The following is a 27,461-nucleotide window of genomic DNA, read 5'->3' as shown; positions in this document are numbered from 1 at the left end:
ATTAATGAAATAGCCCAGATAAGTACAAACACAGGCTTCTGTACAGATTCTAAATGGATATTTTGATGCTTAGGGAAGTTTTCCATTTTGTTTTATTTTTTCCCCATCATGATTACCAGTAACATTTTTATTGATCTCACACTTGCCTTTGACATAAGGACTGATGGAGATAACAGATAAAAAATTTAGTGTTAAAAGAGCCTGCATTCTCAAAATAGAACTCATAAATAATTAGTATGACTAAAGGCAGATGAACACTAAGTCTGTCTTTATAGTCAATAGGAATAAATCCACATGATGGTTAAATCAATAAATCAATATTTTTATATATGCTGTGATTTTTTTTTATGCGTTTATTTTTTACATGCATTAACAAGGCATTAAAGCATTAACTCTAAAACTGGCATTAGTGTAGATTCCATCAAATTACTTTATGGGAAGGTAGAGGAAGAAGAATGCCTGTGAAGACTTTGAAAAAGCAGCCCTGTAGAGGATACCAGGTTCTGAATATGTACTGCTGAAAGTGGGTTCTCATACTAAAAGTGTTAATGCAGTGATCTTGTGAATGTCTTTATTCCATAGCAGAATTAAAGTTAGAACAATTTCAGCCCTAGGATTTTGTGCTACATGTCCTTCCTGATATTCCAGATTCCCTGAGTCATGGAGGTTGGGAAAGACTGTCTAAGAGCGTTGACTCCAACCTTTCACCAACCTCTGCCTTGTCAATTTGACGACATAATGCTAATTGCCACATCTGGTTGTTAGTGACGGGATGGTGACTCCACCCCTTCCCTGGACAGTCTGTTCTGGTGCACTGTCTTTGCTCAGACATAGAATATATATCAAGTAGATATTGAGGAAAACATCATCTTTTGCTCCACTTTTTTAGTGGGTTTTGGGAAAAATCTCTCACCATACAAGTGGTCATTAGATTTTTGTGTGCCAGACCTTAGGTAAGAGGTATCTTGCTTAGCAGGTAAGATTGAAGCAGCCCATGATGGTCTGTCATAGGATATTTTCTAATCCCTCTTGTCCCCTAATTATTATTTTCTGCCATTCAGATTTGGGATTTCAGCTAATCAGTGTTAATTTGCATACTTTGCTTTGACTTAAGTTGAACTACTCTTGTATCTCATTTCTCAATCTATATTAAATTACATTATTTTCCATATTTCCATATTACTTGATAAGCAAAATGTCAGAAATTTTCTCATATTCTAGGAGAAAATGCTCAATTTGAATGCCTGACCAAAGTGATTCATGAATTTATTAATGACAGGCTATTTAACTGACCATATATTCAAGATTAGTATCAGCAATGAAAGATGCAAACTATGACATTACTTTTGCACAGTGAAACACTTGGGTCTTATCATTCTGCTAAGTGGGATCAGGCTAGTCCAAATGACCTTTGGGAAGGCTGCGCTTGAGCTGTTGTCAGATGTTCTTGGAATACAGGACAGTAGGGAAACAGCTATGAGATTCTTAATTTCCAAAGTCTCTGTCTCCATGCTAGAAATGCTCATGCTTCTTTTCTATTTATGACCAGACTGATTCCTCCTTTGCTTCAGAAGTCTTTTTGGTGTATGTCCTGGTTACTCTTGAGTCCAGCTGATGATCAGCATTCATTTTAGGCTGATGCTTTTCTTCTTTAACAAGATGAGTTTTTGGCAAATCCCCTCCAGAGGATTATTTTTTGCTGTCGGTGGATCATGTAGGCACATGCACACCCTTCTATCCTCCTATCCAAACCATTTCTTTTTAATTTACAAGTTATTGGAAGGTTTTAAAAAAGGAATGAATACCCAAATAAATGTCTGAGAAGTAGGATAATTTTCTCTTGAACTCTTTCTTTTCTTCTACAACAGTGTGCACACATACACTTGCAGATATATATACGCTTTTTGACAATCAGGAAATATTTGAAATATTGAATCCATAGAGGTGAGTTGGTGGCCTAAAATAATGGAATAATTTTACGCATGTAACACCGTGTCAAGGTAAAATGTGGGTACTTTAGTTTCTTCTGTCTAGCCATCACCTGTCTAATCAGGAAAATTAAGTCTAATTCCATGCTACCAAAGGTTTTATAAATTTGTAAGAAGAAATAGGAATAAAGCAATGAAAATATAAAGGTAACTTATGTTAGATCCTAAAGATACTTGGTATTATGAAATCTGATTAAATAATGTTGAACTTACCTGGAAAATTCACATTTAAATTTTGCTACATTCATAGAGACACATAAATACACACACATACTTTGAATAGGCATTGAAATGAATGTGTACTGTTTCAATATTATATTCATATAGCAACATGACATGTGCATATGTTGCTTTTTGATCAAAGTATTTTCCATTGTACAGTCTTTTGATGTAAAATTTGGATCTTCATTTTAAGTGGTGGGACACAATCTTTTCTCCAAGGGCAAAATTCTAGACAGGCTTTTGCAGAAAAAAGTATAAAAACTATCTAAAGTGTTCAACAGATATTTCCAGAAAATTGCCAAAGGCAAGGTTTGAATGAACAGCAGATTGGTGCTGTTTAAGTTCAATGGACACAGCATGTCACTTTTAGACACTTTCTTATCCTGTTAGTGGATTGATCAGGACAGAGCTCTGTTCTTGGTTCTGCCATAAAGGATAAATAACATTCTCTGCCTTGTCAACCTGTCAGTGTGGCTTGACCTATAATATAGACCTAACTTTTGCTCTGAGTAACTCTTAAGATATTGATTCCTCAAAGGAGATGTGGTTGTTACACAGTAGCTGGGATTGATTCTGAAAAAACATTGGCACATTGTTAAGACTCAGAAGCATTTTCTGACCCCTTAGTGGGAGAACAAAAGGTGTGAAAAATATAAAAGCTTTTCTTCCAGTCTGTTTAGTAGACTGTAGCTCAAGATGATAGATGTCACATCAAGTGTTCTCAAATTTTATTCATTGACTCAACATGTTCCATCCAGGAAACATATCACATTTCACATCACCACTGAAATATGGATGTCAGAGGACTTAAAAAAATCTTCAGATAAAGATGAAGGTAGTTGTAACTCAACTACTGAATATCAAAGTTCCTATTCCTTTTTTTTTTTTTTAATTTTATTTCATGTCTATTTTTTTCTGTGTCCATGCACTGACTTTTATACTTATAGAAATATTCATTTAAAATTATACAAAACCTCAACAAGGCTTTTGGGGGTTTTTGTTTTTATTTTGCAATTCTAACAATGTTTTCTGCAACAAAGATACTACAATAAATATTGAAATTATCTGTAATGTATTGGAACTGTTTTTCATTTTTTTCTAAGTTTTGTTAAGAAAAAAGAAGCTTTACCAAACTTTTCTCACAAAGTATTAAGTTCTTGGTCTCTTTGATTCTCTTGAGTGTGAATTAAATTTTTATGGGAAAAAAACATGATGCTTAATTATGACATTAAGTTAATTTTTTTTTTTTAATAAGTGGACTCCAACACTGACAAAATCCACCATACGAAGGTGTCCCTGTTCCAGCCAGGAGAGCATTAATTTTTGCAGTAACCAGGAGGTACATGAGTAGGGCATGGAGGATCTGCTTACTCTTTCTGACAAGCTAGCCAAAACATCAGCTTAATTATTTCCAAAAATTATATCACTTTTCTCCAAAGAAGAAGTTGTGAATCATTGGAAGATACTTCCCAGAGATACGTCTTATGGAGGTAAAGATATACCTGTTTGAAAGACAGAAGAAACTGAATTAAAGGCTGTGCGTTACCATTCAGAGTAAAATATTCCTTATGTGATCAGATAAATGGTGGCATAAAACTGTAATCTATCTATGCAATAATTTTATTATAATTATTCAATATGTTTTTGATTTTATTCATTTTCTTTACGATATAATAATGGTATCAATAAACCACATGACTGCAACTCTGATGAGAAGAGCAAAAAGTTAAGGCAGATGCCAGATGAAATCCCTGTAAGCAAAAAAAAAAAACCTCGCAAATGCCTATTGTCTGGGTTTTTTTTGAAGAGCAATATGAGAAACTCTAGGAAAACAAGCTAAAGAGAAAACTGTCTTATACCCTAAAGGGTGGGTGGTGGTGATATTGCCTTTATGCCATTTTAAATTTCTCTTTTGTGTAATTTTGAAGTATTGCTGAGAAATACTTCTTCAAGTTTCTATACATACATGCTCCTCAATTTAGAAGCCTTGTGGATTTGAAGCATGAAGGGAGAAAGGTCTGTGAGGAAAGGTTATTCACACTCTTAGCATGTTCTGGACCCATCAGACATCTCACAAAACGAAATAATCTAAACTCTACATAAATGTATGTGTGCGTATATATATGTATATATTTGTATATATGTATATATATACACACACTGTATATATATGTATGTATCTATGTTTGTTTGTATGTATATATCCAATTTATACATACACGTGTCTCATCCCATATGTGAATTTTGGTCAGTATAAAGTACAAATTGAACTGAATATATGCAGTGTCATGTTATGTTTACGATGACATCTACATCTTTTCTCCACGCGACAGATGTATTCATTTGATTGTAGAGTTATCTTTGCCCTGTGGGTAATGGAATGTCACAGAATATTAATGTGTTTATATTAGATACACCCATCTAAGAGAAGTTATATGTATTTATCTACTACAAATAGGGAACATGAACTCTAAGCATTGGTTTTATAACTCTAAGGTCTGTTTGTATTATTATACTGTAATTCACATGCTCAAAATCCTGCTCTTTTAAAAATTGTTACAGCTGGTAATACTTAGCATTTTGTGAAAAATTTCCTAGCATTAAATCCAACTTCTAAAACATGACAAGTGCATAGTAGCTACTTTATAAACTTTTGTTAACAGGCAGCTTGACATCACCTCAGAGCAAAATCATGCAATACTTCTTTTTCAACATTGAATGCTAAGAAAAATTCTGCAGTGTATCATATACAGTCCTTCCATTCATGCTGGAGAAAAAAGTCATTCTATGTATCAAGTAGGGAAAGAAAGAATACAGAAAATACCTCAGGATACAAACAGAAGCAGATCAAATTATGGCTTTATTATGTCCTCAGTTGTGGGCACTCAACTTCTCAAGCACAACTGCAAAAATTTTTGCAGGGTGGTTGCTCCATGAGGTGAGGATGCCCCCTTAGAATATTATGGCAGGGACTGTCAGGACCCATACTCCACCATCCAACCAGGAGGAGAGCAGGCAGGGAACATCAAGGCATGTCTAGCCCTGGCATCATGCTCCTTAGAGGGGTTGGGGACAGGGTGAGACCAAACCAAGATGGGTGTGCAGGTGTGCCTGGCTTGGTGGAGCACAAATCAGAGCTGTGGGCAGATGGAGACTGGGTCTGCCACAGTATCACGGGAGAAGAGGGTGTGGGGCATGGACATAAGAGTCCACCAAAAGGCTGCTAAGAAGATGAAGGAATTGGAGCATCTCTTATGAGGAAGGGCTGGGACTGGAGAGGAGAAAACTTCTGAAAGATCTTTTAGATTTATACAACCACCTGAAGGGAGAAGGGTGCAAAGAAGATACTGGGCTCTTTTTAGTAATGCACAGAGACAGCTCAAGAGGAAAAAAATGAAACATAAAAGGCCCCCTTTGAACATCAGAAAATATTTTTGTTTTGTGTGGTGGCATCTGAAAACTGGCAAAGGTTGTTCGGAGAGGTCATGGAGTCTATTGCCTTGAGGGATATTCAAATACAATTTGAACATGAGTCTGGACAACTGGTTTTAGGTAGGCCTGCTTGAATAGGATGGTTCCACACCTTATTCATGAAGTCCAGTTCAACCTCAACTATTCTGTCATTCTGTGATTTATTTCTTTTTTTTTTTTTTTAGTTTTCTGAGCTTACTTTCATTTATTTTTCATAGAACAATGGGAAAAAATAGAGCAAATGGTATCTACACTCAAAAAAGTATGCAAAGTACTTTCTTGTTTCAAAAACTGTAAAATTCTAATACTATTGTTAAGAATAATTATGAACAATAGAATTACTGTTGCTTTGTCCTTTTTTGATAATTTGAATTTTCAAGCATATTGATTGTAAGAATAACAGAAATGAAGGCTGCATTGTTGTAAACTGAACAATTATGCATGGCTTACTTGCTTCTGTTTCTCAGCATCTTACAGCTGCAGCTTCCTAATAGGGCATAATACAAGAATAATATGCTTTGAATTAATCAGAAGAATTAGCTATTTTGAGAAATCTAATCACTCACAACTTTGCCATCTAATTATGCTTATCATTCTCCTTTAGAAATATTATTCCAGCTGTATTTAATACAGTGTCTATGACATTTGATTATAAGTCATGTTTAATGCTGACTACATAAGACCATGACACATATTAAAATGTAAAAAGCAAAAAAAATGCTTTGTTTTTGAAATTATAATATACTATTCACCATTATGTGGAAAATGAAGCTATTTTAAAATACATTCTACAATTATTAGCATTTAATAGCATTCCAGTAGTAATTATTTTATTAAATGGTAAGGAATTTAGAAAAACATATTGACAGCCAGTGATGATGATAAATAAATATGTGACATTTTTGCTAAAGTGTCATAAATGGGTCTATGACTTGGGTCTATGACAAAACATACTCTTTTCCTTTTGAATGAAAAAGGAGCTCAATATTTTCCCATCATTATATCTGGGAACTCTGAAAACAAATGTGAGAGTCACTACTAAATAGTGTTTGCTTCCTTGGAATGGAGAAATGATATTATCATTAACCACTTGGTTCATTGAGAATCAGTGATAATTGCACACCGATTGTAAAGAAACAAGTGGCATATAATTAGTTTTTTCAAATAAAACAAATTTCAAGAAAAATAGGAACAAAGTAATACATATGAGAGTGTGGTAATCAAAGACAGGAGGACAGATAGTCATGTGTTCGTAATTTAAAAAAATGCTGCCTGATAGGTTTTTTTGCCTTTTTTTTTTTTTTTTTTTAATTCCCTTTTTTATATATTGGTACTGAATTAACGCCTTGGCAAAAAATAAATTTCTTACCAATTACATATGGACTAATTACATTTGGACATTTGTTGTGGGTTTTTATTTTTTTTTTCATGCAACAAAGACAACCAGCTCAGTCCTTAGGGTCTTTTTATGTGCATTTTGATTCTATTACTTTTAGACTTCTAAGAGGAGAAGAAAATAATAACAATATCTGGAAAATTATAATTAATTCCTTAAATATCACAATTCAACAGTCCTGAGTGCGACTTCTGAGCGTCACAAATGCTTGAAAACAGTGGGGCAATTGGTGCTTATTTTTCCCACCTAATTTGTGCAAGTGTGTATCTCACACTCAGAGTTCACAATTTTACAGTTAACTTCAAAATGTTGTCAATATCTTCTCATTAAGCTATATGACATGTTTGAGAAAGCAAATATTTTTAACTATACATGCCATAGAAACAGAGAAGATGTTGATTACTACTCCCTTGAAAGCATCTGCAACACCAATTCCAAGACAAAGGAGAACCTGAGGATTTCACATGAACTGCCGATCAGGCTGCACCTGTTTTTTCTTTCCAGCATCCCCTACACTTGCCTTCTTTGTCTCAGTAAATTCTGGTTTTATAAGAAATAGCTTTTTCCCTCGTCCATGCTGTAGAACGTGGTTTCTTCTTTTGAAACATCCTATATTTCAGGATTGATGTTATTCTCCCAAACATTGAACTATTTATGGAGAATATAGGCTGACGAGCATCAAGATTGTTTCTTTCATTTGCTACACTGCTTAAGTTCATTATTTGAAAACAAAGATTTCACACAACTGCAAACTTGCATAATTTTCTCTATTTAACTAATATAAAATCAGTGATTTAAAGATAAATAAATCCTTACTTGCACACACCTAACAAATTAGTTCTTCAAAATATCTAAGAGATTTGTATCATATCCTTATATCTGAGTACAGTAAATAATTTACACTCTTTAGGATTCTGCTGAACATTTACATAATATCCTACAAATGTAGCATCAGAACACTCAACTACTCCAAAATGAAGTTATGACAGTTGGATTAAGGGTTTTCCAAAGAATCTAATTGACATGAGAATATATATATTGTTCTTTCAGATTCAGGTACTAAGAGTCTTTGGATTTAGCAGGTCATTTATCGAATGTTAGGATTTTTTTAAAAGCTGGGAATTTCAATTCTACAAACATCTTTAGAAAACAGTAAGGGTTTTCCTTAAGAGTATTTAAATATGTAAATCAATATGTACATTTATATACTATACATACATTCAGGATATACCTATCTATGTATAAAAATGTATGTATAAATACATAGTTATGAATACTTGTAAAACTTCTTGTCAATCAACAACTACTTAGAAGTTCCATTTCTTTAAAATTAAGACCCAAAATCTGTTCTATGTTCAAATTTTCAGTGCCATAAGCATAAGATCTCTTACTAAGACTCATTTTGCTACATGATAGTGGTTTTCCCTGCCCTGCCATTTTATCCCTCTTCCCCTCATCTTTCTTCTGCTTCCACTTCCCATTCTCTTCCCTTTTAAATATGCAAAACTGTCTCCAGTTCTGGAAATCAAAACATCAGAGTTAAAGTACCTTCATAAAGTACCTACTTCCATTGTGAGTGAATTAGAGTCACAGAATGGTCAAGGCTGGAAGAAAAATGTGGACAAAAAGTGTTTCCTGATGTTTAAGATAGTATTTCCTGTTTCAGTTTGTGCCCATTACCTCTGGTCTTGTCACTAGTCATCACTGGAAAGAACATAGCTCCACCTTCTTTGTAGAAGTTCTTTGAGCTCAGTGTGTTAAATATGGCAGGGTTTTTTTATATAAAAGAAGGTTAATCAGAGACATTAAAGAATATCTACATTTCATGTACATTCTGAAATTAGTAATCTAACAAAAATAAGAAAAAAAAGCAGCAAGCTCACATATTTCCTTAAAAATTTTGATTAATTACTTCAATAAAGGTGGGAACTCTTGACTTTTATAATTTTGATTAAAGAAGCAGAAAGCATCCGGATTGATAACACTGGGGGAAAAAATTGCACTAACCTTTTCCTTGAATATGTCATTAAAATTAAAACATAGTCAAATTCAACTTTCAGATGATCAGATAATTGAAATTTCCTTTTAGCACATCTAGTGAAAAAAAAACCTTGGCATGTATTAATAAAATTAAATCTTATAAATAGTATATTTACTGACTGAATTATTGAGCCTTTGCTTTCAATGTTTTTTAGCTTTTTAGCAGCCATCACTTTCTATTATCTAAAATTAATTTAATAAAGATCAGATTTCTTGGCCTGGAGATACACCCTAAAGATTGTTTACTTACTCAAGCTTTCAATAGAAGCAGGATCTGCAGGAAAGACTTTCACATAGGTATTTAGGTTTCCCACACATTCTTTAAAATGAAGAAATGCATAACATAAGATGCATACCAAAAAAACCCACTATGATTTTTTTTTCAATAAAATAATAAAATGCAAAATAAATGTTTAGTCTTTCTTTTTATGAGACATTACACTGTACCTATGAGACCTGCCACTAACAATTCCAAATTCAAAACAATGCATAAATTACACATATTTGTGTATGCAAAATCTAGAGGTATATAGAGTTAAGAATACCTTTTTTTAGTTACCCACAAGTAAAAAAATGTGTAATCCATTTCAGTAAGACTGATGAATCTGTCAGTTAGCTGAAAAAATATTTTGAAAAAATACTTAGTTAGATGTTAAAACAAAATAATTTTAGACCAAGAAACAAGATAATTCTTTTGTAAGAAAACACATTTTACACAAAGAGAAATTTTATGCCATTGTTTTAAGAAAAAAATATTCAAACAGATTATTTTTTGCCACACGTGGTCTAAGAGATGACACTGGAATTGTCAGCAAGGACTGCAATGTACTTCATTGCTTCAGAGAGAATTTGATGCATGATTAAGCATGATTAAAAATCATGAAGGTAATGGAATAAATTACTCTATATTCACAGATTTATACCACATAAAGCAAAACTGGCTGCATTAGTAATACATTTCATGTTTCATATGGCAACCCATTACTTGAATAAGATGAACAATTAGTGTTTCCATAGTGTCTGCATGCTCCAGTTGGCATAATTTTGTCAGGTGATTGTGCAAAAAAAAAATCTTTTGCTTTCTTCATTTTCCCCAAACAATTGTTTGCTGTTCACAATTAAATCTTACTTTAAAAATAATTCACCTAATATTTAATATTAAAGTAAAAATTTCAGTCTAACTTTTTGAACTGATAAAGAAGGCATAGGCTATGTGTGTCCAGTTCTAGTGGTATATGTAAATGAAATTCAGTATAATTTGAAAGGATTGCAGGGGAAGGAGAAATGGGAGAGAAAGTAAACTAAATATTCATGTAGTAAAATGAGACTTAGGAAGAGATCTTTTGCTGTGATTATGGCAGTGAAAATTAAAATAATCATGTAACAGATTTTGTTTTTCCTGTCCTAATTTAAAAAAAATAAATTCTTATTAGTGTTTGGCTGACAAGAAGTTTTCAAAATCATTTCCTTTATAAAATATCAAGTATGAAGTGATACAGACATATACAAATGTCTTCTAACTAGCCCTCTACAAGAAAATATTAGGCACAGGTACAGAGTCTGGTACTTATCCTTCAGCCACCTGGAAGCCAAATTCAGCCTATGCAAATAAGGTTCAGAGTACAAGGAAGGAGTACTTCCATTCTGAAGGAGTTTCTCATGTTTAACTTGGCATCCAATCCACCTTACTCTTCTTTAGTCTAATAGTGTCTTGCATCTCTGAGAGCATTTCATTGATATACATACATGTCACATATCTGTTAAGACATTTCACACAGTTTCAGCTTCAGCTTCTGTTCTTTATGTCCTATTCAAGAAAAAGGAGATAAATGTGATAAATGATCAATCTATACACATATTTTAACAAATAATAAAGTTTACGTGCTAGTACGCTTTCTATGATTTAGTTACTAGTCAACAGACTCCAAGGATGTGTTCAAATTCTTATTCTATATTTTTTATTACTTTTTCTAGAATTGCTACTTCAGTTTTGCTCAGTCACTGAGTGGATTTATTTCTAATAAGCAGATTGCTATAATGAGCTTGCGGATTTAATTGTTTTGTTCATGGTTCATAGATTCCCCAATATATCTCAATATAATATCTTGACAAAGAGGCAACTCTCCAGTAAATATCAGAGATTATATGTTTCAGACAAATTAGGAAATAAAATCTTGAACTGCTAACATTACTGCTTGATTATAGAAACCACTCTTGATAGTTTTAAATTAACATGATCTTAATTTCCTAGAATGTCCTACATATTCTCCCACAGAGTTACTGTGAGTTAACTTGTATTCAGTAGATAAAGATATTGAGCATCCTAGCGCTAACTTCACTTACACAAAGATTACACTGTGATTTATTTTGAAATTAGGGGGGTTTTTATTTCTTATTGTCTTGAACACATTGAATCATATGTTTATTTCACCTCAAAAATATACAGTGATCTGATTTAATAATGAATTATATATTAAACCTTACAGAGTAAAAAAAATTTTCAAAACAGTATTTTTTCTAAAATTGAAGTAGGAATATGTTTCATTTGCAGAAAGCTTAACTTGTCTTTTATTCATTATCTCAGGGCCTAATGTGCATAATAAATAATATCTAGACTCATTATTTTATATGAGCAATAGTGCATAATAGTCTTAAATATCTAGACTTACTAGACTTAATAAACTAGAAAGAACTATGGTTAGATGACAGATACCGGTATTACAGTGCTGTCAATTGTATATTTTCATAATTAATGAACTTTTTTTAAAAAAGAAAAAAATCTTCCTCCTAGGCAGAACAGGACACAGCATATGGAATTTTCTTTTTAAATTTTAGATGTTGAAATTAAAAATACCCTGATTATCACTTTCACAGGATCATTATATCTTAGGTTCATTGTGCCTTTTGTGACTTTGCTTTTTACTTTGTTTAGCTGAACGTATCCTAGTTGAGTTATTAGTAAGTGTATTGGGTTTGTGTGCCAGGTTTTGGTAGAGCTGGGGCTACAGGGCTGGCATCTGTGAGAAGATGTCAGAAGTTTCCCTTCATGTCTGGCAGAGTCAATTCTTGCTGACTCCAGGATGGAACCACTTCTGGCCAAGGCTGAGCCAATCATGAATGATAATAATAGCTTTGTGGTAACATATTTAAGAAGCAAGAAAAAAAAAAAAAAAAAGTTGTTGCATGTTTGTAATTGTGCCCAGAGAAGAGCAGAGTGAGAATATGTGAGAGGAACAGCCCTGCAGACACTCAGGTCAGTGCAGAAGGAAGGGCAGGAGATGCTGCAGGTGTCAGAGATTCCCTGCAGCCCCTGGTGCAGCCCATAGTGAGGCAGCTGTGCCCCTGTAACCCATGGAGGATCACAGGGATACAGAGATCCACCTTCAGCCCTTGGAGAACACTCATGTTCCTCAGAGCCTGAGAGGAGGCTGTGACCCTGTGGGAAACCCGTGCTGCAGTATCCTCCTGCAGGGACCTGCAGACCCATGAAGTGAGGAGCCCAATCTAGAGCAGTTTCCCTGGCAGCACTTTTAATTCTGTGGAGGGGACCCACACTGGAGCCTGTCCTTGAAGGACAGGACACGGTGGGAGAGTGACCCACCTTGCAGGAGTCTGTGGAGAACTGCTGCCCATGGGATGGACTTACATTGGAGAAACTCATGGAGAACTATCTCCCAGCGGAGGCACCCCATAGGGGAGCAAGGGAACGACTCTCCTCCCTGGACAGCAGAAGGAACAGCTGTGATGGTTTGACTATAACTCCCATTCCCTGTCTCTCTGAGCCACCGGGAGAGGATATCGAGCTCAGGGGAAGGAACGGTGGTGGGAAGGTGTTTTTAGGATTCATTTTACTTCTCATTATCGAGTTCTGATTTTACTAGTAATAACTACAATTAATATCCTAAATTAGAATTTGTTTTACTAATGACAATGTTTGGTGAGTGATCTCTCTGTCCTTATCTTGAACCCATGAATTCTTTTTTGTATATTCTCTCTCCTGTCCACTTGCAAAAGGAGGTGGCAGAGAGGCTTTGGTGGTGGGTAGCTGACATCCAGTCAGGTATTAAGAAAAAATGAAGAGAAAAAAATGAAATATTAAGAAAAAACTAAGAGGAAAACTTCTCCAATTTCTAAAGAAAGCAGATTCCTTTATTTCTTCAGATTACTTTGCAAAGCATAGAAAAGTCTAAATACAACAAAGAACCAGACAAGATTTTAGAGAAAGTTTATTCTGAAGACTTTTATTAAGAATTTCTAACTTCTCTAAGTCATTGTATGTTCATATTAGATACTTGACAAATGTTAGCGGGGTTTTTTTTTGTTGTTGTTGTTGTTGTTTTTATGAATTTTCAGGCAGCATTTTAAAAGGTGAATTAAATTTTTGTATGAACTGTCCAAAAAAATCACGCACTTATATCTATCTTAGAAATGATCACAAAGTGAATGTTCCAAAATGAATAATAAAAGAAAGTGAAATACTTAGAATTATTATAAATGAATCTTCATAATAGCATAATATTAATCAATTAGATTCCTATTCCTCATAGTTTTTTCCAATATAAGCTAGTTAAAGGATAAGTTCTGACACATTTTTATCTAGAGATTTAGAAGTTGGAGTACAGTTTTCTAGTGGAATTTGTACTTTCAGGTTTTGATGATTTTTTTGTAGTTCTCCCAGATTCTTGCAGTACATTTACCTGAAAAATTTGCTTGTCCATTTCCTACAATTCTCGTTTTCAACCAGTGATTCTAAAACAGACATTGCATGAAAAAATTTTGATAACGTTTCACATTTTAAATATTATTGATTGTTCCAACTAAAATAAACAGCATACAGTGCAAAAACCAGAAATTTGACAATACAGAAGAATAAAAAATCCATTTGGTTTTGATTACACAGTAAAAATAATGCTTTTTTCAAGGACAGATATTCTAAGTTCACAATAAAAATCACTCCTCTTAAAAACAAACTTTACTACTCGAACAAATAGGACTATAGCAGGATATGAGTAATAAGATGATTAAACAATTAGTATAGCCAAAATATGATTTTTTGTTCACATTTTAAAATAATAACAGCCTTCCAAAATTGAATTTCTATGTCTGCTCCCCTCACCTGAGTGGGTTTTTCAATTTAATTTGGGTTTTTTTCATCCTGGTTTAGTCTGCTCTTTTTAATTTTCAAAGCATAATAATATGATCCCTCAGCTATTTGCTTCTTGTTAGATCAGGTTTCACGTTCTCTGGCTTTTAAGCACCTGTTTCTTAAAGAGTGGGCTCTATTATAATGAGGATGTTTCACAAGATTATTCATTGTGAAAATGGAATTCATTAGAAAATGCTGAAGATAGACTAATTATCCTATCTTTATCCTTTATCTCTAGCTAGTTCTCTAGATGTACTAATAATTCTCTTGCAGTGACTTAAGCTTGCAGAACACAGCTAATCTGTGTGGTGTCTTAACATTTTGGCAAAATAGTTCATTACTCTGTTGAGTAACACCACAGTGAAACAGAGTTCTTCTTGTCATTGTAAGTCTAGATTTTATAGTTTTTATATTTCTACACTGGGCTCATGTGGAAAGGTTTTAATAGTGAGGATAAAGAAAAGGGGAGAGGAGAGGAGAGGAGAGGAGAGGAGAGGAGAGGAGAGGAGAGGAGAGGAGAGGAGAGGAGAGGAGAGGAGAGGAGAGGAGAGGAGAGGAGAGGAGAGGAGAGGAGAGGAGAGGAGAGGAGAGGAGAGGAGAGGAGAGGAGAGGAGAGGAGAGGAGAGGAGAGGAGAGGAGAGGAGAGGAGAGGAGAGGAGAGGAGAGGAGAGGAGAGGAGAGGAGAGGAGAGGTTTTTCAGGTGGAAGGGACCTACAACCATCTAGTCTCACTGCCTGACCACTTCAAGCCTAACCAAAAGTTACAGCATGTTGTCTAAATGCCTCTTAAACACCTATGGGCTCCAGTCATTGATCATCTCTCTAGGAAGTCTGTACCACTGTTTTATCACCCTCTCAGTTAAGAGATTCATGCTAACGTCCAGCCTCAATCTCCCCTGGTGCAGCTTTGAACCATTCTCATGTGTCCTATAACTGGATCCCAGAGAGAAGAGATCAACACCTCTCTTTCTACTTCCCCTCCTCAGGAAGCTGTAGAGTGCAGTGAGATCTCCCCTCAGGCTTGTTTTTTCCAAAGCAGACAAATCCAAAGTCCTCAGTCCTCATCATGGGGCATTTTTTTCATCCCTTTTACCATTTTTGCTGCCCTATCATGGCCTCATTTCAAGGAACTCCATATTTTTCCTAAATCTTGGGGTACAGAAATACACCAAACAGTCAATTTGAGGCCGCAGCAATGTGGTCACAGAGGAACAACCACTGCTTTTGACAGGCTGGTGATGCTGCATTCGATGCACCCCATGGTGTGGTTTCACCTCGGATGCCAGGGCACACTGCTCACTCACACTTATCTTGCTGCCAACCAGCAACACCAGATCCCTAGACGATTTATCAAGACACGAATAATCAGACATTTCAAAATTTACTCTGTATTCACTTATCTCCTTCATCTTTAAAGCATTCATGTCTCATATGCCAAAACCATTACATTTTTATTTTGGTTTTATATTTACCAAAATTCCATTTCTTTACTCCACCATTTCATAAACTGTCAAATGATTTTGTTAGTAGGCATTTGATAAGGGGACAGGTAAATCCTAAGAAATTTAACCATATTCTGTGAATATTACCAAAAAATGGAGTTGAATTTTGAGAGGTACATATCATTCTACGTACAAAAAAAGTTCTGTATTTGCATTGTGTACTCATTTCTTAGTTGATTTGTTTGTTATTTTGTATGATTTCTGCTGAAATAAAATGAAGTTGATTTTCTATATCAATATGAAACAGAACATATCATCTGTAACAAACCTATCTTGAATTATCAAACCGAAGGTATTGTCAAATCCACCTAACAGCAAAGCAGCAAAGCAGCAAAGCACAAGAGTAAATAACTTAGTATACGAGTAAATAACTTATTATACAAGTAAAATACCTAAGAAATTCTTTGGCTAGAACTTACACAATCTAAATAGAAATATTTTTGGTACAAAAGAGAAGTTGGAGCAGAATTCTTTGTAGTCTTTTAAAAGAGGAAGTCAGGAAGGTGATTCATTTGGTATGAAGATAAGCTGCTGGAAGGGTGCAATGACTCACCTACAGAGGTGTCAACACTTCTTCATTGATTTCAGGGAAGAATAGAATGATTTATGCTAGATGAATTAAGATATGTGAGATGAACTTCATCCTTATTCCCACTGTCAACAATTACTCTGAGACAAGGGTGGAGGGAAGAAAAAGGAACAAAACTAGCAGAGAAAATAGTAAATGTGATCCTTCTCTTTATTCCTGATTCCATTTGTCATCAGGCTAGTCCATGTTTTACAGACAAGAATGCAACATATTCTTCCTTTTCCCACTGAGGAATTCAGAAATCAGTGCCCAAATGTTACTGTTATTTTTAGGCAAGAGAACTTTGCAGACATAACAAAAATCAACCTGAGGCCTAATTATTATCAACAAGGATCAATTTTGCTTAGCCATGAAAATCAAACAGCATTGCAAGGTATGATTGAGTAAATATGATGTTTCAAATTACTGGTTAAAGGCTTTGCACTGACAAAGAGCACCGAGTCTCAGAAGTCCCTCACACTTGCCTTGGTGTGATTGGGTTCCTGCTTGTTCGACTCTGGTAGCATCTTGGACAAATCAACTATCAAGTCACTGAATTAGGAGTGAACTCCTAGCCCTATGTTTGCTTATAATTGTAATTAAAATAAATGTCTTCAGGCTGAAGCCTGTGGCATATGAATTTTGCTTTCCATAAGAAGTCATTCTCATCAGATAGAAAACAAAATACCTTTTTTCTCATATTGTTCCATTATAATGCAAGTCAAGCCATGAAATTATTTCACTGTATCAAAGGTAGTTTTACCACCACTGTATTCTTTCATCCAACTGCCTATTGCATATCCTCTGTTTAAAAAATTTGCACTCCGTTATTATGGCCAGGAATTTAAGTATATTTTTCTTTATCCCAGTAATGTAAATGAATTTTATATATGTGGAAACTTTTTTTTATATATATAAAAACCCCTTAAACTAGTATGAGCAAACAAATGTAGTGTTTTTAAAAAGTTATTTAATATTTTGATCACACAGGAGTTACTGATAATTTTCTTAGGGATGATAAACATCTGAATAAAAAAGTAGGAACATGGTTTCATCTATTAAAATTTTGTTTATTTAAACTTATCTTCCAATTCTGACTTCTATGACTTGAGTTCCTGGGATTCAAATATTTGATACGGAATTTGAATGTCTAAAGTGGTCTTGACTGAACTGCTAATTCAGTAGGTGACAGTTATGGAGAACATTTTACTCAACTTCAATAAAGGTCTGAATTACAGTAGGTCTTGATTTACGGTTATAAATTTTTAGTAGTGTCTACCCTAACTGAGTTTACAACAATTTTTTAGAAAGAAAAGAGTATCAAAAATCTTTTCAAATTAATCAAAATAGTCATGCAATCAGAACACTCTTATTGACTTTTCATTTTCTTGGAAAATTGGTCAATTAGAAATAAAATACAGAGACATTGCTCATGTGTCTGACGAAGAGAAATACTTCATATCAGGATAGTAACAGAAACTAAAATAATAGTTTTCAATACTGTGTTTTCAAATAAATAATATCATTCTAACATTAGGGAACATGGAAATATCCGATTAGATACATACAATTAACCCAAGCAAACCCCAGAAAAGTTGCAATTACTGCACGCTCTTATTTTATGGATATTGATTCTCAATGGGTCTACTGAAAAGCAGGATCCTGTGATCAAGTCCAGATGAAAATATTTCTAAACTTATCAGTTTAAAGTGTCTGAGAAGCAGAACAACACAAAATTTAAAATTACTTTGTCTTGCATTTGTTCTACAGTATTAATCTATACTACAAATACTACAGTTAAAAATAAACAGAGACAAACAAAAAAATCCCCAAAAGGAAGCAGTTGTCTTTAGGTAACAGAGAGAAAAAGTTCACTTATGAAGCTTTTTTTTTTCTCTTATCCTCAAGAAATTCTATGCAATTCTCTTATGGTATTACCTTCTAGACAGCTAAAATTCTGGGAAATGTAACAATCAGTGAATTTATAAATAGCCATTTTTAAATTTCTTTATCCTAATCCATGTAATTTACTTCTTAGTTCAATAGTGTTATAAGAAGCACTGACTTCTTAAATGAACTTACGCAAGTTTTTAGTCTTTAGCTTATCCTAATATTTTAATTACCTATGTAGTTGTGAAAGTGGGGAAATAGAATCCTAACATCTTGATATCCTGTGCTGAGTATTAAGGGATTTTCTTGTTACTTTCCAGTGGATGGAATTGGATGGATTGATGGGATTGGAAGTGGATGGATTGACTCTCTTCTTCTTTATGATTATTATATTTTAAGATCGAATTTCTTCATAATTTGATCCTTTAGTTTTAGGTGTTCTGAACCTAAGAAAATCACATAGGTTTTTTTCCATTTTTCTTTTTATATTTATCTAAATTATTTTGTAAAATACTCTCTTAAAATAGACTCAGATAAAAAAATTCCTTGCTTTTCAAGTTAAGCACCCTTTTTAATTTATTCTTTAATTAATAAAATCTGTCATTTGTTTTCCAGTGTCATTAAATTGACTACCATTTAGCTAACACTAAAAACTTTTTTACAGTCCTAGATGAACTCCAGATTTTCCACTCATCCTGATTTATTTTGTAATTATTTCTTTTCTTTAATGTGCTGCCAACTGTAATTATCTTTATTTTATAATTTTATCATTGTCTTTTATTTTGCTGACACTTTTTCAGCTCTCCCTTTTTTCAGGATACAAATGAGAATTTTGTCTTAGCATGTAATGTTCTCCATTATAAAGGGGAAAGTTAGATGTACCAATGCTTGCAGTTCTTCCAAAGGACATAACAATTGTGCATGCCAAATTGATCCAAGTTTTTTAAAAAATTGCAATTATAGCTGGTGTTTGCATGTCCTTTTCCACTGCTATCCACCATGAGATCATCCCTAGACTAAAGACTGGACACAATTTAAGCAGACACATAAATAAAAGTAATAAGAACTTTGAAAACTTTTCAGTAGAAATAGAAACATTTTGACAGAATATCTTGTATCTGAAAAAGATGATCAACAGTGTTCTGGAATGGCAGTATCTTTTTGATGGAAGGTACTTACTTTTTTCTCACTGAAAAAGATTAAGTTTTAAAGAAAAAGTTTACACTTCTCAAACATTGGTATGACAGCACTATGTGCTATTGAAAATGATACATCTCATTCTGCAAAAAGGGTAAAATTATTTTCTGATATTCCTCAAGTCTTTGATTTTCTAACAAGCAGAATTTGCTTTCAAGATTTTTCTTCAAGCCAATCAGGGCTAAGAAATTATGACTCAGTGTTATAGTGCTTAAGACATAAATGACAGCAAAATGGAGATGTATATGCAATAGATGTCTTGTCTGTCAATCTATTATCTATCTCTCTCTCCATTGATCCATCTGAAAATGAGAAGAAAACAGATATACTGGTACAGGCTTTAGATTATAACAAGCAGAGTGTAAATTCAAAACACATAGAGACCTTGACTTTAGTAGCTTTTGTCTGCCAGACTCATTCTCTATACACAGTGTGCCACCCATCCTCTAGTCATCCTCTTGTGAGGAATGGTTGACAAAATTTGGCTTATTAAAGCTGGAGAAGAGAGGACTCCAGGGAGACCTTAGAGCAGCCTTCCAGTGCCTAAAGTGGGCTTATAAGGATGATGGAGACAGATTTTGGAGGGACCAATAATGATAGGACAAGGGACAAGGGACAAGGGATTGAAATGCAAAGAGAATTGATTGAGAATAGACATAAGAAAAAAATGTTTTACCATGAGTGTGGTGAAACACTGGAACAGGTAGCCCAGAGAAGCTGTGGATGCCCTATTGTTGGAAGTTTTCAAGTCCAGGTTGGATGGGGCTTTGAGCAACCTCTTGTGGTTGAAGATTTCCCTGACCGTTGTAGGGAAGGATGGACTAGATTCTGTTCTTCTATGATTTCATTATTTTAGACTTTATTGGTTCATTCCGATTAATTATTTTTTATTATATATGAAAATTCATAGTTATATTATTCTGAGAATAAAAATATTCTAAGAGGGTTAAATTGTCCATATAGTAAACACAAAAACCTTAAAACCCACAAAGACTCCTTAATTTAGATATAACATCTAAGTGGATTCATTTTTCATCTAATAACAAACCTAATGATAAAGACTATAATGACAATGATGATATGATGATGATTAATGCTACTACTATTACTACTACTACTTCTCTGCCTTCTATTAATTTTATTTGGCATTTTACTGAGCATTAGGATACTTGAAAGTATTGACCCATTTTAAGAGGATTAATTATTCAGTAGTAATGGATAAGACAAATTTGACAATACTTTTAAATTTGAAACAACATAGTGGACAATTAATTGTCGTTTATTGGACAGGATTTGTAGCTCTCATTAAAAATCTGTAAGAAAAAAATGTATTGGAGTGAGTCTTGAGGTTTATCCTATTCTGATTCAGTTAGTGCAATTAAATTATTTTCTACCTCAGAAAGAATACCAATTACAATTATTTTCTTCTCTAGAAGGCAAAGTATTTACTTAACGGTGATGAAATTTGAGTTGTAGACTGCAAACACTTGTGCCATGTTTTCTTTCCTGTGAAATTATATTTTGCAAAGAATAAGGCCGCCAGATCTGATATTTAAAGAAGTGCAATGAGTCAATGTGTTGCATGATTAGTAGTTGTCCACCACTAATGGACAAACTGGAAAAAAAATGTTTGATATGTCAGAAAGTACACTTTACTCAGCAGTAGACCAAAAATGCCTACTGTATTTGCCAGGTGACTGGAATGAAAAGAGCAAAGAATTAAAGGTTAAACCTCAGGGAGTGGCTGCTTATGCTCAAATAAAGATTTTACATTTATAAAGGAAATTTCAGTGCTGTATAGACTAAGGATCTGTGGCCTGTTACAGATGCAGGTGAAGAAAGTGCACCGCAGAAAATATGAGGACAAAATGATGTATAAGAATTTCGGTTGTTTCTGTGATATTATTTGCCTAGTCCTGTAAGCAGTAACATTGATTAGAAGCTGCATATTTTTCACATTAACTTTTTAAATGACATCTCTGGATGCTTTCACTAGGAAATTATCAATGTCATAAAATTTACGAAGTTCTTTTCATAAATAAGCCTGAGTCTATCAGATGTATTTAAAATTAATTTTTTTTTTCTTAATGAATCAAAAGAATTTATTTAACCTTATTATTTCAAGTTAAGAAGAACCTTTTAATTTCATGAATTAAAAGTTTATGCTTCTGTATATGCCTGAAAGGTGTATACCACCTGTTTTTGTATTATTTAGTTTCCTTGCTCTTCACTAGAAGTGCACAGCTTTCAGAGGTTTTGTAGGACCAGCATGCTGGGTTATAATCTGTTTCTCCTCAGTGGTCTTTTGTGGCCATGAGGTTGGGGTAAGGCCCCGTGAAGTGTGGTCAACACTGAAAGATAAGATTAGATTTTCAAAATACACTATGAAACAACTCTAGGGACATCAAGGTAAGAGAAGAAGGAGGGTAGTATGGGGGGAGGAGGAGCTCCAAGAAATGTAGATATTCCCCAGCAGCCTATGGAGAAGACCAAAGTGAAGCAGGTATTTCCCTCCAACGCCTGGAGAGGACCACAACAAAAGAAATAACCAATAACCACACTGCAGTGGCATTGAGGCTCCATTTTGAGGCAAATTTCTGACAGTAACCTCAGTCCATGCAGAGAACCCATGATGGAGTGGGCTCATCCCAAAGGACTGCAATCTGTGGGAATGCACCCCAGTGCAAGGAGAAAGTATGAGGAGGAAGGAAAGGCAGAGGGGAAGAGTTAGAAGCTAACCATAATCCAACATCTCTCCTCCTTGTGCTCCTTGGGAAGCAGCAGAAGCAAGGAAGGAGACTGAGAACATGAGAATGAATGAACGAGTGGAGTTCCATCTGTGTAAAACGAGTGAGGGTGACAGGAAGGTGCTTTTGCTTTTTTGTCTTTTCTCCCACCTCCCAACACTATGTTAATTGACAAGAAATCTTTTTTTTTTTTTTTTTTTTTTTTTTTTTTTTTTTTTTTTTTTTTTTTTTTTTTTTTTTTTTTTTTTTTCCCTCAAGTCAAATCTGTATTGGCTATGATGGAAATTGGGAAATCATCTTTCTACTTTTATGTCACCCCATGAACCTTTTCATCTACTTCTCTCATCCTGTTGCAAAGGAGTGAGCCAGTGGCTGGATTGGAGGATCTGGCAACTGATCAATGTTAAGCTACCACGTTCGTGAAAAAGACTGCAACAGACAACGTGTAAAATGTTAGTTAGGTTTGGGTGTATAAGGTATGAAACAGGCCGAAAACAAACAAACAAGCTGGTCAGAATCCTTATGCTTTCCTTTAGCCAGTTTAGTCAATGAGAAGGGAATGTTGAGAGGACTTTAAAAATTCTGTATTGCCTGCAAGAAATTATATACAACTGACATAGTGGTCTGTGCCTGCCTCTTTGTACTTCCTCTGCCTTACAGAATAATTTAGTATTAATTTCACATATAATAATAATTTAGTATAATATATCATACTAAATATATATATTTATAATTATATTATACAAAATATATTATATATAATAATTTAGTATTACAGAATAATTTAGTAATAATTCCTCTGCCTTGACAACAGAATAATTTAGTTGTGGGTTTGGGGTTTTTTGGGGGGTTTTTTTTGTTTTTTGGTTTGTTTTTTTTGTTTTTTTTTTTTTACTTTATTATCACATCTTCATATCTGAGTTCAGTCTTGGTGTTTTATTACATTAATTCAACAGTGCCAAATACTAATGAAAATAAACCTGGTAAGATGTTTGGTATATTTGTGTCAAGGTAAAAAAGCTAAACAAACCAGAAATATGAAGAATGAAAGGATTCAGATTTGAATATATAGGGTAGATATTTAAAATAAATACTTTTATTGGTCTTAGAGAATTAAAAGTATCAAATATAGAAAAATGCCAAGTTATATTAAGTAGGAGAATGAGAAGAATGTGACTACTCTATTCATTGAAAAATTTTTGGTTATTTGACTGCATATGAAACTGTTGCATCAGGGGGAAGTAATGACATTCTCAGAAGCCATTAAGTGAAAAGCTACACTATGTATTAAGTTCATAGTACACTACTTATTTTAAACTGCTTGTACAAATTAGTTCATTAAAATATGCTTCTGTAGGAGATGCCAGAATTTATGATAACACTGAAGGACGGAAAATCTAAGTATGAAGACCAGAAAATAAATCAATAAATGGTTTAGAGAGTTTCTATTCCGTGTGATTTTTGAAAGGAATGTTAATACTCTTCAGATACGACAAACTATATATAGTGTTTTGGATGGTGGAATGAAGAAACATGGGTTGTTTGTTCTTATATATGTCCTCTGCTTATTGAAGGAACACCTGACTATTCGTAAGAAAAATCTGTGGCCCTTTCTGTTTCTTTTTTTCTCATTCTTTTCCTTTTTTTTTTTTTTCCTGTTTGTTTTGGGTTTTTGTTATTATTGTTTCCAGAGAGCAGAGGCAATCCGTAACTTATTTAACATTTAATTAAGTGTAATGTTGTTTCAGGGAAGAAGGAAAAATCAAAGCCAAAGATAATTTTATTGCTTTGGCTAAACATTTTTAAGTACAACGATAGCAATAAACCCAACGTGATCTGCTTCCTGATAGTTTTTCTTTAGCAGACTTCATCAGATATTTGAGAATAATGTGTAAATCCAGATGTATCTGAATTGCAAGTCATCACAAAGAGATTTTTACACCAAGTATTTCAAGTGATTGGCTAAAAGCCTCTGGAGGTACTTGTGTCTCCCATCTGACTATAGACAGAGCTTACACAACTAGACAATCTGCATAAGTCTAAGGATAGCTAATATTACAAGTTTCTCAGTTTCAACCAGACTGACAGGAGGAATACCATCTAATTGATAGATTTCTCTTATTATTGGAAATATATTATATATCATAATATATTTATTATGGAAATGTAAATCTGCACTACAGGAAAACAATTGCATACTATCAATTGTGTGGGATTGTCAGAAATAAGTCTCTTGGACTCATTTCAAAATGGTCTTGGACTCATTGGAAATCATCTCCAAATGGTCCTGTAAAATAAACAACAAAGTCAAGAAAATACTTATCTACTTATGCTTATTCTTACATTTCTGGAGAAAAAAAAGGTCCAAACATTTACTTACAAAATCATATCCAGTAGGAGCTTCAGCAAGTTCAGTATCTTATTAAAAACTTGCAAGTAATACCGGAGAAACTAATTAAAGCCTAAGGGATACAGAAATCACAGTGTATAAATATGTAATTAGCAAAAGTGTTTTAAAATATCCCAGTAATGCATCATGATTCCCTTGTAATTACAAAAATTTCACAAAAGCAGCAGTTAAGATAGTTAATATTCCTGTACTATACATTTTAAGTTAAGAATGTGATCTCAAATGAAATATCAATGCTTCCTTCATTCTTTCTTGCGAGAGGAAAAGCTGGATATTAATATCACATCCTTTTCCTCTCCATGTTCCTGATTTAAAAGCTAATACTATGAGAATCACAAATTAGAAATTTAAAAAAAATCATGCCCATCATAAAATCATAACTATTTTTTTTGGGAAAAAGAATTATATGTTTATAAATGAAAAGAGCAAAAGGCAAACTTCTAGCATGATTCAGAACCTGCAATACACATGTAGCAAGAAGAAAGTCATGGTCCATGCTCACCAGTGAAATGAGAAATGTAGAAATTATATTGCACTGTGCCTACTTAAATACGTGGCATGTCCAAAAGCCAGAGTATACAAACTTAGAAGAAGTAAAAAAAAAAACCCTAAACCAAGCAGAAGAGTCATTCAGTAGTGCTTTAGAAATCGATATTTTATAATTTAAGTATGTTTCTCTATTTCTTTTTCTCTATTGAAGAAAAAGGGTCGCTGACTATTGGCTGAAACTTAACTCACAGGCAGTTGTAAGTCACATAATGTTTTTTGCCTTAGAGTCCAAATCAGAGACTTGCCACAGCTACTGTGGCTTCAGGTTGGCTCCAACACAAGGGAATTTGAGGCAATGCAGTCCCAATCTGCCTGAAATCTAGCCATTGCTGGAGCATGTGATGGGCTCAGAAACTGATGGGAGATAGTGTTCCAATAATAGATACCAGCTTCTGACACATTCCTAATGCAATGGAAGCTTTTATTGACTTGCATCATACCTCTATAAGATTCTTATTTTTATTCTATAGCTAACTCTGAAAAAATTCTGAAGATATAAATTTGTGTTATCAATATTTCACATATTGAAAGCTGATGAAAGATGGTCTATTGCACCATCAGAGAACTGAATCACCAGAACTTTTAAACCACATATATTTTAAAGATTACACCCTGAATTCAGCCCAGGAGTGCATCAAAGTCCATTGAAAGCAAAATATTCTCTGTATGGATTTTTCTAAACACGTACCAAGAGATGAAATTTGATTATTACCAGAGATGTTGTATGCACTAAACATATTTTGTGTGCTATAAAATAGGACAACTAAATATATAGTGCTGATAAAAATGAAAATAAACTTATTTATTTTTACTTTTTCCTTCTTTACCAACAAAATTTCGTTGGAGTGCAGGGCATCCTTTTGGGAGCCCTGGAAGGTAACAGACCTCGGCGAGAGAGGTCTGGGATCCAAGCAAGAGGGTTTGAGATTTGTACAGGGGGTCTGGAATTGGTACATGGGGGTTGCAGACCCTGGCACAGAGCTCAGGAAGACATAGTCTTTGACTGAAGTCCATGGGAAAAACTTCCAATACTGAGAGAGGAATTACAAGTCACAAAGGTATGACAGAGAATAGTGTAGTTTATCACAGGGTGGAAAATTTTGTAGTTTTGGGGTTCTTAGAATGGGGTTGAATGGGGGACAAGATGGAGGATTTAGGGGCTCTTCTTCTTCTCCCTTGGCCTCCATCTCCTGCTGTGACTGTGGCACAAAGTAGTTCAAGGAGATTGGGTCAAAGTAGAGATGACCCTTTTAGTATAGGTAATAGGTATTGGCACATAATTGTAAATAAGAGACATGCAATTAGAGAGCAACAACCTCCCATTGAGGGAGGAGTCATGCTGTGTCTGAGCAGCAGAACACCTTGGGCCAGGCACAGAGAACATTGTAAGATAAGAATTAATAACAACATGAGAAACCTTGAAAAACAAGACCTTGAAGACTCCATCTAATTCTTAAGTCTGGCTTGGGCCTCTCAGAGGGCAACAGACTCTCAACCACCTGAGTCTCGGGAGAGAAAAAAACAGAGATTTTGAATTGGGGAACTCTAGGTTCACCTATCAAATTCGACATAATCAATTTCATCAACCTGTTGTAAGTTCTTTTCTTATAGGAGTTTTAGCCAATTCAATTCACTGATGCTCATGACTCTTAAAGCTTTAACTTTATGTAATTCATGAATGAAAAAAAGTAGAAAGGGAAAAACTTGGAAGATTTTACAGTACTTGAGGAGGAAAAATATAGAAACTAAAGGCCTTGCAATCCTGAAAAGGTATTAAAAATATTTCCCACATTCAGGCCACAATCCTTACACCTTTCCCTTTGGGGCATTTGGACCCATAGCTGCAACCCTGAAAGAGTAGAATCTGAAGGTCTTCACAAGCTCCCTGTTCCCAAAGCTGATTCACCTATTTTTTTTTTTTTTTTTTTTTTTTTTTTTTTTTTTTTTTTTTTTTTTTTTTTTTTAGCATCCATACTAAAAATATTCTCTCCAAGAAAGTATGGTAATACAGACATAGTGTCCATGGCCTTTGGTTGATTGTCAGCAGACAGAAAGAGCAACTCAAAGACACACAAATTGGGTCTTCCATGAAAGAAACTTGTCATTTTACACTAGAATTTACTCCTTTGAGTATTCTATACCCATAGATCTTTCCAATGAGGTAAAGGAGCCCCTGGGGCTCCTTTACAAGTTGTCCTGAAGCATCACAGAACTACACTTAGACCCTATACCTGCATTCTGAATTAGACTAAATTTACAAGCAAATTTCTTCTCATAGTATCAATTATTCAAACTATGTAAAAAGACTCAAACTTCATTCTAATTTATTGAAATAA

At 34.2% G+C, this 27,461-nt stretch overlaps 1 long non-coding RNA gene across 1 annotated transcript in view; it reads right to left on the bottom strand.

The window, feature by feature from the left end:
- Nucleotides 1–27,461, bottom strand: part of LOC136357838 (uncharacterized) — a 314,577-nt gene that overhangs the window by 182,073 nt on the left and 105,043 nt on the right. Inside the window, exon 2 of the long non-coding RNA XR_010742967.1 lies at nt 22,327–22,418. This is a non-coding gene — a long non-coding RNA (uncharacterized lncRNA). The remainder of the gene's footprint in view (nt 1–22,326; nt 22,419–27,461) is intronic.

The sequence above is a fragment of the Sylvia atricapilla genome, chromosome 2 (assembly GCF_009819655.1).
Source record: "Sylvia atricapilla isolate bSylAtr1 chromosome 2, bSylAtr1.pri, whole genome shotgun sequence".
In the NCBI taxonomy this organism is placed as follows: Eukaryota; Metazoa; Chordata; class Aves; order Passeriformes; family Sylviidae; genus Sylvia; species Sylvia atricapilla.
Note: the sequence above shows the minus strand (reverse complement) of the source record. Positions and strands in the feature narration are given on the sequence as shown.